General features: G+C 40.2%; 1 protein-coding gene and 1 long non-coding RNA gene across 5 annotated transcripts in view; one reads left to right on the forward strand and one right to left on the reverse strand.

Moving 5' to 3' along the window:
• The window catches only part of Rnf150 (ring finger protein 150), a 253750-nt gene that overhangs the window by 145955 nt on the left and 94764 nt on the right, over window positions 1-13031 (reverse strand). The window lies entirely within an intron of this gene.
• On the forward strand, window positions 2194-12429 carry LOC147823366 (uncharacterized). The gene is made up of 3 exons (XR_015443952.1): window positions 2194-2281; window positions 2377-2494; window positions 3819-12429. It is a non-coding gene; the product is annotated as an uncharacterized LOC147823366 (long non-coding RNA).

The raw sequence follows: 13031 nt of genomic DNA on the forward strand, positions 1-13031 counted from the left end.
TATTTCTCAGGTTATATTTCCATCACGTGTCACATGACTGTATTGAAATTTAAATTAAAAATATTTGGTTTTTTTTACTAGACCACTTTTTGTTCAATATTAGTTTTGAAAATCTTTCTAAAACAAATCACATCCTCTGATGTCTTGTTAATGCTTGAGATGTTTTTTTAAATTATATGGAAAAATGTTTAAGTACTTTTCAGTTTTGTTTTGGTTGAGCTCTATTACATTTGAATATTATTATAGTTTTTTCCCTTGCATTGCTTTTCTTTCAATAATTTTATTTTTTGTATATGTGTGTGTTTAGTGAATGATAATAAAGTTATACAGTTTTAAACAAAGGTATTTCATTTACAAACAAGAAATTCAGGTCTTTATGGATTAATTGATTTATTCCCAGTCACAGCTAATATTGCGGTTAATGCTGTACTGAATTCCCCCAGAGTGGCTTCTCTATGCTTCCTATGTTCTTCTCTTTGCATAAATATTTCTTTGCATCTCCAAACACTTGCTCTTTCTTTACTATTGTTTTTAAAGTTTTCCTTTTTGCCATTCCACAGCCTCTCCCCAGTCCTCAGCCAGGGAAGAAACGCCCTGAATTCTTACCTCTGCCTGGCTTGCCTCCGATCTGATTAGTGGAACCTTTCCACTAGTCTCCTCCTCCTTTTCAGGGTCTCCCCATCCATCATCTGATCCAAAGTGTCATGATCTTCTCAAGTTATATCGCTGCTTTCTGCCTGAGTCCTTCTGTGACACAACTGCTCTTTCCTATTTCCGCTGTTTCCTATACCACCACTCAAAGCAATAAGCTTCTCAAAGGTGAGAACATAGCCTACTTTCCAAATTATTTAGGCATTTCTGACTTGAATCCTATTAATACCTCTGCAGCTGGCTGACAATCTACTTCTGCTAGAAACTCTCCTTGCTGTTGCTTGTCCCATCCCTAAGTTGTCTTGGTTCTCCTCTGTATCTCTGACTCCTCCCTGGAATCACCTCTTCCACCATTCACTCCATGAAAGAGTCCTTCCAGATTCTTCCTGTAGTCCAGTTCTGCTCACTGGAAGTCTCTAGTGTCAATACCCAATCAGCAACCTACAAGTGGACTGCAAATCTTTATCCCATAGCCAATTCTTCCCTGGAGATCACCAAATCTCATAGTTGAAAGAAATCTTACAAACTATTTAGTGGCTCCCTCCACCCTGTGTGCAACTCCTCTCTCCAAAAATAAGTGGATTTATGCCAACATGGTCTGTAAATTGTAAAGTGACATAAAAATGTTGACTGTTTTGATCCAGTCTGGTATAGCCAGATGCTGGCTGAACATCTCTATACGATTGTTGTTCAAGTGCCTCCACCTGAAAATATCCGAAGTGGAATTGATCATCTTTCTCAGGACAAAGCTTTTTGTTTTTTCTAACATTCCTATTTCTGCGAAGGGCACCAGCATTACTTTAGTCATGAAGTTAAGATCTTGAGATCATCTTAGACTCATTTAAAAAACTAATGTATTTTAGGGTAGTTTTAGGCACACAGAAAAACTGACTGGGAAACACAGGGCATTCCTACACACTCCCCCCTTCACACACTCCCCCCTTCACACACTCCTCCTACCCCACACGTAGCCTTCTCACCAATGACATCACACATCAGTGTGGTGTATTTGTTGTAGTCACTGAACCTGCATCGGCACATCATTATCCACCAAAGTCTGTCATTTACATTATGACCTTGGTTTGATTCACCTCTGTGATTTTTGACACATGTACAATAATGTATATCCATCATTGTAGCACCATACAAAGTAATTTTACACCTAATATGCCTTTCCGTGGCTTGATAGTTTACTTACTATTGACGCTGAGTAATATTCAATTTTCTGGATGTACCACATTTTACAGACTCATCTACTGGAGGACGCAATGCTTGCTTCTAAGTTATAGCAATTATGCATAAAGCTGTCATAAATATCTACATGCAAGTCTTAGACTTTAAAAAATTCCTCTAGTAAAAACCTCACAACCAATAAGAAAAATTTGTATAATGCTTAGTTTTTGAAAGAAAATATACTACCTTATTTGAGATGGGTTTAATTTCCTGTCAATAGAAAGCAGACCCAATTACTGCAAGGGTCATCCAAGGGTCCATAGATGGTACAGAGATGACAACAAAGGAACTCAATCTTTTTTTTTTTTCAGTACCGGGGATCGAACTCGGGTCCTTAGCTTGCGAGGCAGGCAGTGGAACCACTAAGCTAGATCCCCGGCCCAAGGAACTCAATCTTGTAAGTGTCTCTCTGGCCCCTAAAAAACCTCTGAGTTAAGTGTTCTGTCTTAACCCACCCTTTCATGTTCATTTCCACTGTCACCAATGTCACAGAAAGAACCTCCCTATCATCTGCATGGACTCTCACTGTGCTCTGCTATCCAGATACATTTCCAGTCTAACAATCCCCTTCACTTCACCCCGGAGGCCGTACTGTACAGCGTGTGAACAGGTAAGACCTCTGCCTGCCTGTCTCTCTGGAATCTTCTGCATCTCTCTGTTGCCTTCTGACTGAAGACCAAATACCTGACCCTGGCAGTTGGAATCCTTCTGCTTGGTAACCTGAACATTTCCTATGCCATAAATAAAGAAACACCCCAGACCTATCTGCCTTGCTCTAAGTCTCTGTGACACTAAGTCTCAGGCTATGCAGTCCCCTCCCTGTCACCCTCACTGAGTAATTTCCTCAGGTGGCTTCCAACACAGAGAGGAACACGGTGCTCAGAAAAGATCTCCAGCTGTTCACTGCTTACCGCTGTGCCAAAAAGATTTGGGGAAATGAGAAATGCCACAAGTTGCTTTCCCAGCATTCTGTAGGTATATTTATGGGTAAACTAAAACAAATGGAGCGATAAAATTGCCACTAAAACGAGTGACTCCTTATTTCTTGATTTTAAAGAACTTGGAAAGGCAATAAATCCACAGAAATATCACACAATTATTTTTCTAAAGAGTTATCCCAGGCACCCAGCATTGCTAGGATTGTTCTAATTATAGAGTGGCAGTAAAATTGTTTGAAAACAGCCTTACATCAAAGAAACAAATAAAGGGACTTTACCCAAGAATACTATAAGAAATCCAATTCAATGAATAGAATAAAACGAGTTCGTGATTTCCTTAAACAGAATTACTTGCTTTGGTAGATCATATTTTAACCCTGTTTGCAGAAAGATGTAACCTTGAGTCTGAGAATGCAAATAAAATGAAAATCTAGAGTAAAAAGAACGATATCAAATGTAAAATACCTAACACTCATCAAGAAAATAATTTTAGGTATTTGTGGCTGACACCTTTTTACTTCTATGGAATTGATTTAAAACCGCTTTATCCAGATAGGAAAACAGAAAAATTTCAAGTATCCCTATCATGGTTTTTGGAAGTTTTAGACTAATAGGCTATTACTAGATGGAGAATATCATCAGCTCAACAATCAGATCTTTTATTTTAGGAAATTTTATGAACTGTACATAGTGTTTAAGGTGACTCTTCCCTCCATAGGGAGGGTGTTTTCTTTTTTTCCTTTAATGACAGAAATTTAAAAAAAACCCTAAAACTGAACGATCGGGAAGAATCCTTTGTTCTTTCCTGTTCTGCACCTCTCTTTGAACTTGACCTTGGACTTGTACTTAAGAGCAGTGTCTCTGAGGACATCCTTGTGGAAGACAGTTCTGTACAAGGAGCTATGCACATAGTGCCTATGGGCACAGGTGGATGAAATTATAAACTTTCACAAAAGACTTGATCTCTGACCTCTTGGTGATTTTCTTTTTGTCCAGGGTAGCTGTCACATTGTGGGCACTGCTGTCACTTCCAGCCACCAATGCCCTGCAGGCAGTCTGTGTTGCCTTCACCAACATTCTTCCTGATGATGGCTTTGCAACTGCAACAGCACCAACCAGGACCAGCTACCTTCTCCCAAGCTAACGAACTTGCTATTCCTTTATTTCAGAACTTATCTTAGTTTGGATCAGTGGTTTCCAAAGTATGGACATGACTTCTCAACAGTGCTGTTTAAAGGGTTAGAAATGCATGCGACACTTTCACGATCATTACCAGCACATCTCCCCTCCACTGCCAGCCCTCCCACCACCACAGCATATGTTTAAGAACTAAACTGAGATTTAAATATCTGCCGTCTGGAAATGCATATGAAAACCTTCCTACAGTTCCAATTCTGCTAAGAGCAAATATCTCTTTTGTGTGTCTTTAATGTTAACCAATTCAAGTGGCTTTCTGATTAGGTATTCAAGTGATAGTTGTTACTGCAAGGTTATTTCTTGGTTCTCCAATGGACCCTCTCAAGCTTACAGAGAAGACAGCTTTAAAACATAAACTCCATAGTTTATCATTTTATGGTTAGGCTCTGAATTCAGCTTGTATATATGGCAAACTCAGCCTGGCAAACTCCTTGAATCACGCAAGAATTACAATATAAAAGGCTGGCACATCAGTGCTACCTGCTTGGCAACCATATCATCTCCATTAACTCTTTGACAGTCTCAATTTCTCAGCTTACTTATCCACAAAAACACTCTCTTCTCAACAGAGCTTTTTAGTTTGTTGGCTTGTTTTCATTTTATTTTGTTTTACTGGTTAATGACAATTTTTTTAAAAAAAATTCCTTAAAACCTCTCACGTATACATTTCATAGATTTGTCTAATTGTGTGAGGTTTGGTTGCTGGTATACGTTCAAGGCATCTCTGGTCAGTGAGAATATTTTAAAAGTTTCCTCCTCCTCTTCCTACCCTACTCCCCAGCAAGTGAGCCATTCCCTGGGTAACTTCCATGCAGATACGATGCAACTCCTCATCCTGAGGGAAGGTACAGGTGTTACCTGCACCAGGGCATGCCAGGCTGGGGGCAAATGGGTGCGAGAATCCAGCCTAATCTCTGCTAGCAAGCTGGGTGCCTATGGGGCTCATGGAATTTTCATATTCACCCCAAAGCACCTTCTTAGTGGCTTGGCTCTAGAAAACACTGTTCCTCCATTTGACATGGTTGTAATTCCTCTTCGTACTGTGGAGGGGACCTGAAGCTCAAGGGCATCTTTAACCCTATCTTTCTAAACAAGAGAAAAGGGCAAAACCTAGGCACCATGGCTGATCGTACAAGTCCTACCTTCTCAGCTCAGTGTGCCAGTTATAATCACAGTAAAGCAAGAGCATGTGCCCTTTCGTGAAGTTTTTATTTCAGAAGCTCTTTGTGATCTAAGCAGTTTCATTTGGTTAGATTGTGGAGTAAGATCCACCGAGGGCTGAAGGTGAGAGCTAAGCCGGGCCAGATTCTGCACACTGGATGTGAAGATAAACACCGTGGTAAAGCTGTGTCATAGAAAACCAGAAGTCGACAGTAGTTAAATTGATAAAGATGACTTTATTTAGGGTGATCACAGCAGAAGAAAATGTCTCAGTCTACAGCTGGGCTTAACTCTGAAAACAGCACGAGCAAGTAGAGATTTACAGCCCAGGAGAGGGCTGGGGGTTGGTGGACAGGAAATTACTAAGAGAAAACACCAGGGGTAACATGGGATTCTGGCTAAACCAATTTTTCAGGACCCTTGTAAAACTGGGTAATACAGAAACAGATGTGGAATTCCAAACATCTAGAGTATGGTCAAGAGAAGATTCTTTATTCTTTATGTTAAACAGAAAGAAAGCAACAACAACAACGACAACACCAAGACCTTCTCAGCCTCTAGGTTGGCTGTGCGCTCCAGGAAAACACTACTCACAAACACTGCTCACAAACATCGCTGAATGGCACCGGGCATCTAAGGGTTTGGAAGTAACAGAGGAAAAGAGGCAAGTCACTAACTGCCCTCCATGTGGCAGCTGGGGCCTCTTGTTCTTCTGCCTAACAATTGAGGTATACGGACAATTCTTTGCCGGCAAACTGGAATGCTCAACACATGGGTTAAATCAGGAGCCCATCTGATAAAAGTGACAGATAATTCTACCTCAGAGACAGCTGTATTTTCCATTTCCACATGCTTTAATCATTTGGTCCACATGGCCATCTCCATAACGTAACATTGGCCCTTCGGGAACAGATGTGTCGCGTTCTTACAGGCAGAAGCTCAACAAGTGGACATGAAGCCGTTAGTAATGTCTGATGCCAAATTCCCTCTGCACCTGGGCCCCATGTCAGTACCTCAAGGATGGGAAAAAACTGAATGAAATAAACTTCTGAGGCATTGTGCAAGACAGAAAAAGCTTCCTCAGCTGACCTCAGCTGAGCCACACACCTTGCTAACTACCCCTGCCACCAGTGAGTGCAGAAGAATTTGTGCCTCACACACATTCTCTTCTTGTCTCAGCAGAATGCCGGGACAGCAGCTACAATGACAGCAACAACTGGAGGCCAAAGGAAAAGTGCGAAGATGTGGGTGCCAACTACGTAAGAGGTGATGGGACAGAAAGGCAGGCAAAAAAGGTCCCTGGGGATAATCAACTGGTGTCCAATTGAAACTAAGGAGTAGGGTCTCTTTGCACTGGGGTTTGTTCTGCAGGCTGAAAGGATAGTGGCTCCCAGGATGCCCCAGGTCCTTTAGCTTGTGATCCCCTGTCATGATTTTACCCCCACCACCTCACTAAAAAAAGAACATACAGACTTGGTTAGAGGGCTCTTGTGGGGGGTGGGGGTACAGGGTGAAGAAGGCAGAACGTGGCAGAGCATTCTTAGAAATGTCACATGGCAGGCTTCGCAGCTATGCACAGATGGGACATAAGGTGATGCCTCTAGAAACTCCTTGGTTGGCTGCCTTGGCTGGGTAGAGCTCATTTTTAGCCCAAAGGTAGAACACCATGCAATGACCATGTAAATTTTGAAAGTTATGTAATGAAACAAAAGCTCTGAGTGTACAGCATCTCTCTCATTCTAGCACACCCTCTTCATTCTCTATGTCCAAAGGGTGAATAAATAAAAGAGGATTTAGGAAAGCAGATTGGCTAAAATACTAGAGAAAAGCCAATATCAAGTTGAGAAGGTTTTTTATTGCATTTTTGAGATTCCTTTCCTGAAGCGCTTTTCATGATATATCATGTCAAAACCTTTTCTATATCACTTAAACAAAGTGTGACAAAATATTCTGCAAGAGTATTACTGAAGATACATTTATACTACTCAAGGGATTGTCAAAAGCATTTAGTTAAACTCCTTCCCCCAACTACTTTCCCTCTAAATTTGCCATACAGCAATGAACTAAGTTCTACTCTTGCACCTTATTCTCCCATGAATGCTAAGATTGTGGAACTTGTAATCACTTTTGGAATGAGAGACACAATGTGTGGCTGCTAACTGCCTTTCCACTTACTCAACCAATGTTCACTGCACACTGACCATGTATACTAGTGCTGGCCAATAGAAAAGGGGGCTCTATGAGCAAAATTCCCAAAACTTCCTAGAAACTGATGAGATTAATTTTAATATATTTCATTTTCACCAACCAAATCCAAATTACATTGACATATAAACAATTGGGAACATTCCTGATATATTTTACATTCTGCCTTCTTGCTAAGCATTCAAAATCTAACTTGTATTGGACACTGTCAGCCTGTCTCATTTCATCCCCACTTCTGAGTACTAACCAGCTATAGAGAGCTAGTGGCTTCCATGTCTGACAGAGCATCTCTGGACATACAGAGCAGCAACAAACCACAACTGCACTTTCTGCCTCTCTTACTCTTTTCTCTCTGCCACATGTTCTTATACTTCATCTACACATTCATCCACTCACTTAACATGTATTAAACCTCAGATTATGGCACTGTGGCAGAATAATTAGCTTGAAGCCTCTGCTTACAAAACACTAAGAAATAGTTTCTAACATATAACAAATATTCTTTGAATGACATATAGATTTAATGAAATTTTAATTAAAACACCAACAGGATTCATTACATAACTAGAAAAAAATCCTAAAATTTATATGGAACCCCGAAACACCCAGAATAACCAAATTATTCCTGAGCAAAAACAGCAAACCAGGAGGCAATATAATCCCATTTTTCAAGTTATACTATAAAGCTACAGCAATACAAACAGTATAGTACTGACAAAAAAGTCAGTCATGTTGACCAGTGGGGTAGAATTGAGGATGCAGACACAACCCCATGTACCTTAAGCCATTTGATTTTGGAGAAAGGTGCCAAAAGCATACAGAGGAGAAAAGACAGCTTCCTTAGCAAATGGTGCTGGAAAGACTGGTTATCTACAAGCAGAAGAATGAATCTTGACCCATTTCCATCACACTATATTAAAATCAAATCAGAATGGATCAAAGACCTAACTATAAAAATGGACATGGAATCTGCTGGAAGATAAACTGTTAAAACTCTTGAAGACACAGGCATAGGTAAGGACTTTCTGAACAAAACCCCAATTTCACAAAAGATACCAAGAATCAACAGATGGGATTATATCAAAATTAAAAAGCTTCTGCAAAGCAAATTAAACAACTATCAGAGTGAAGAGACAGCCTACAAAATGGGAAAAAATTTTTTGCCAGCCATTCACTCCTTGGACCAAGGAGTATTCTAGTATTTTAGTATCTAGAATATATAAAGAACTTTTAAAAAAGACTCAATGAAAAATGGGCAAATGAAATGAATAGATACTTCTCAAAAGAAGAAGTACAAATGGCCAGTAAGTGCATGAAAAAATGTTTAGCATCTTGGGCCATTAGAGAAATGAAAATCAAGTCAACACTGAGATTCCATCTTACTCCAATATGAATAGCCATTATTGAGGACACAAAACGAAAAATGCTGGCAAGGTGTGGGGAAAAAGGAACCCCTCTACATTGTTGGTGGGAATATAAACTAGTACAATCAGTATGGAGATTCCTCAAAAAACTAAAAATAGAAATTCCAGGGTCCCACCCCCTGGCCGAGCTGAGTGCGGGTTCCGGAGCGGGGCCGGGAGGCCTGAGATGGACTACAGGGATCAGCTGATCATCTTAGCTGGGTCTCCGATTAGGGAAAAACTTCTCTCCTTAAAATTTCTATCTATAGGCGGGGATTTAGCTCAGTGGTTCTGCCACCTGCCTCGCAAGCACAAGGACCCGAATTCGATCCCCGGTACCAAATAAAAAAAATTCGTATCTATGGGACTCTCTCCACTCAGGCTGGGAGGGGGCTGAATTTAAAGTAACATGCTAGAAATTTAAATAAACATGAAGTACACACGTGTTCCAATAACTCCCAGAAAACAGGAACAATCACAAAACTTTTCTAGGGGGTAGGCGCTCAGGGCACCCTGGATTATCCCTGATTATGTGATAAATACATAAATGAAACATAAATGCAAGATCCCACATTATAAACTGAAAAAGAAAATTGTGCATCCAGGGCAGGAATTAGTTTACAAAATAAACAGCAGGATCAGAGTTCTTGGGGAAATTCTGATAAAAGAAATATTATAGTGAGATGTAAAATAAGTACACTTAAAATATTAAAGTCAAAAAAAGGAATTAAGCAGTAGAAACATGAAAAAGAGCAAAGGCTATGAATTAAAAAGGCAGATGAAAACAAAGAACCAAAATGTACCTGAATTTAAGGAGAAAAAAAAAAAGAAAAGAAACCCACTTCTCCATACTTGTGTTAAACAGTTACTTAGAGCCAATTTAAAGGCAGGATTAGTGAACTGGCAAAATGGTCTTTAATTCCATGTCTAGATAAACTATCATTTAAGTATTATGTTGAAATAAGAGCATTTAGCATTTTCAGGCAAATATTAACAGTTTTCTCCATTAAAATGCCCTTGTTTCAAAACAAGTACTGAAAGACGCTAAGAAAGAAACTTAATGCAGAGGAAAGAAATGAGACATAAGAAGGAATGGTAAAGAAATCCATAAACCTGAGTTTATATATAAATTAGCATCAATTATTTAAAATAAATATAATAGGGCTGGGGGTATTGCTCAGTGGTACAATGTACATCCTCATATACATATATATGAGGCTCTAGGTTTGATCTCCAGCAGCAACAAAATAATTAACTATCTCAAAGAGAGGTACAATAATAATAATATCACTTGTTTGGAAGACACAAAAAAATGTAAACGTAAAAAAGGAACAACATGGAAGGAAGATAATTTGAATTTAACTGTTGTAAGTGTCTTCTAAGAACAGGATACCCATAAGCTTTATACTTTAAGGCACATATGCATGCTAAATGTTGAAATAAAATAAAAATTGAAACATTTTCCTATCTGTAAAACACAGAGAAAAAAAAGAAGGGTGCTATAGATTGAATGTTTCTTTCCAAAATTCCTATGTTGAAACTGTGATCTCCGGTGTGACTTTATTTGAAGTGAGGCCTTTGGGAGATATAATTAGCCCTTGTGATGGGATTAGCGGTATTATAAGAAAGGAAAGAGCTTGCTTCCTTTCTCTGTGTCTGAGTGTGAGGGTACAGCAAGAAGTCTGCCTCTGCAAACTGGACTTGATCTTGGACTTCTCATTCTTCAGGACCAAAAGAATGAATTGTTGTTTAAGCTCCTAATCTATGGTATTCTTATTATTGCAGTCCAAACCTACAAGCTAAAGAGAAGTAAATAACATAATATCATATCAAGTCAAGCACTATACCTGACACTGGGATTCTCCAGAATGAATAGAATACCATCAAGGAGAAATATGTATGATACATCAAAAAACACACACTATACAGTGGTAGGAAAGATGCGTTCCATACAGAACATTCAGGGAGGGATGGACACAGAATCCTATAGCCGTGTGGTTGAACAGAAATAGGATGTGAGGCACCAGTCAATTGCTCAGCTTTCCTCATGCCCAGTGCTAGGAGATCGGACCACTCAGGGGGTCCCAATGGATGTTTTGTGTATCAGGGCACCACCAAGGGGATTCAGGTGGGGTGCAGTGCATTTTTCTGCATTCAACTGAGTTTGGTAAATGCTAGAATAAACAAAATTAAGCAAGCGTCTAAGCTGCAGCTCGTAATCTCAGCCTTCAATACGGAGATACGCCCAAGGAGTAATTTGGTTTGCAGTGTGATATTTCACAAATATATTTGCTTATGTGGTGCTTTTTGTCTATAGCACACCTGTTAATGCCCCCTGAGAACTATGCAGTAGGACATCAGTTTGAGAAACTCTGGTTCCAGTCACAGGAAACATCAAAGGAACTGGCAAGACACAAAGTTGGAAACACAGGCGTGTGTCAGATCAGAGCACTGGCTGTTGGACTAAGAAGGTTGGGTCTTTCCGTGATGAGGAATATGGGGCTCTGAAGCTAACTGAGCAGAGGGAGTGAGCTGACATGCTTCTCACTTTCAGATGTGGTCACATGAAGCTCTTAGGTGTCATGACTGTCACACCCTAGCTCAGATTTGAGAGGGTTCCTTGCAGAGACTCTTACAAGGGGCTGCTCAGATGCCTTCTCCAGTTAAACATAGGCAAAGCCAACTTTGATCCTATCCGGCTGATTCCTGTCTGCCAACTGTGGGGAAAGGAGTCCCAGACAAGAAAGGAGAAAACAAACCCCACCAATGCAGTGAATGCAGGTCCTGGAGAGGCTTGCCCTTGGAACCAGCTTGGTTCAAAGGAATATGGTGTGCTTATTACAGGTCATAATACAGGACAAAATTCTCTGACTGGAATACTTGATTTATAATTAGGAGACTGGTTCCACGTGTTGCATCGACAATGGCTTTATTTTTTTCTGAAAAATATATGTTATTTTCAAATGAATCATATATTCACATTGTTCATCTCACACACACACACACACACACACACACAGATTTATTCAATGGAAAGTCTCAGTCCTGCTCTTGCTCTTCCTCTAACTAATTCCCATCACCTTTGTAGGACACACTGGGAGACTTAGGTTCTTAATCTTCTTTCTCCTCCTCTTGGTAGGGAGACTAGACTTCCCAGCTTCCCTTGCGATTACCTATGGCCATGCCATCAAGTCCTTGATTAGCGGAGTAAGTGCCATTTGGTGGCAGGGCCTCCGAAAATCTTTCGCTCTGCATGCTCTCTCTTTTGCTATCTGCTGGGTGAATCTTGACACTTACAGCAACCTCAGAGGCCATGCAATAAGGAAGGTGAGGCCTCCATCAGCTTGGGCCTGACTGAAGCAAGTAATTCATTGCCCACTCCTTCGCACCCTATGGATACATTCTGATTTATTTAACCAGTCTCTTCTCATTCACGGATATTTGTATTTGATACTGATTTTCAATCTTCCTTGCTCTAGTGTTCCTAGAGACCATTAGAAAGTTAATGAGCTTGGAGTATATCTCTTTTTCCAACCCTGCTTGATCAGGATGTATATTTAGTGCAGAGTAAATCTGACAGGAACTTAAAACTAGAATACAATCGATGATGGATTTAGGGCTGAGACTACTCTGCTACTGGTAGAAACACTACTGAAGTGTCCCTTTGCATACTGCATAGTCAGTGCTGGGACAAGCTGGGGGTCAAAAACCCCCTCTGTAGAATTAATCATATTACTGTGCAGAGCATTAGACAGCCACTCCATTCAGATGCTACTAAAGTCATGTAGAAAAAAAAGGCTGATGGGGCCACATCTGAAACTCATTAAGAGGTAGCGGGTGGAATTAGAATCCTTGGTGGTTAATCTTTTTTTTTTTTTTTTTTTGGTACCAGGGATCGAACTCGGGTCCTTGCGCTTGTGAGGCAGGTGGTGGAACCACTGAGCTAAATCCCCGGCCCAGTGGTTAATCTTTGATGTGCATGGCCACAAATGGTGCTAAGTCATTAGCCAGCTATCTTTTTATGGATCCTTCTGAAGGACTGCAGCCTGTCTCATAAACCATTTGCTTAGTTATTTAACTAGAGTGCTTGCTTTTGCCAAGAGTCAACAGTTTAAAAAGAATAAAACCATGTTCCCCACTGGAAAATGTTGGAATTTTGCCATAATCATTACGGACAGTGCTCTTAGGAAATTCCAGCTGTAGGGCTTGTTAGACAAATGGAGTATGAATTTTACTGTCAGTA

Source organism: Heterocephalus glaber, unplaced genomic scaffold (genome assembly GCF_053883595.1).
Source record: "Heterocephalus glaber isolate CG9 unplaced genomic scaffold, H.glaber_assembly_v1.0 deba00001587, whole genome shotgun sequence".
Lineage (NCBI taxonomy): Eukaryota > Metazoa > Chordata > Mammalia > Rodentia > Bathyergidae > Heterocephalus > Heterocephalus glaber.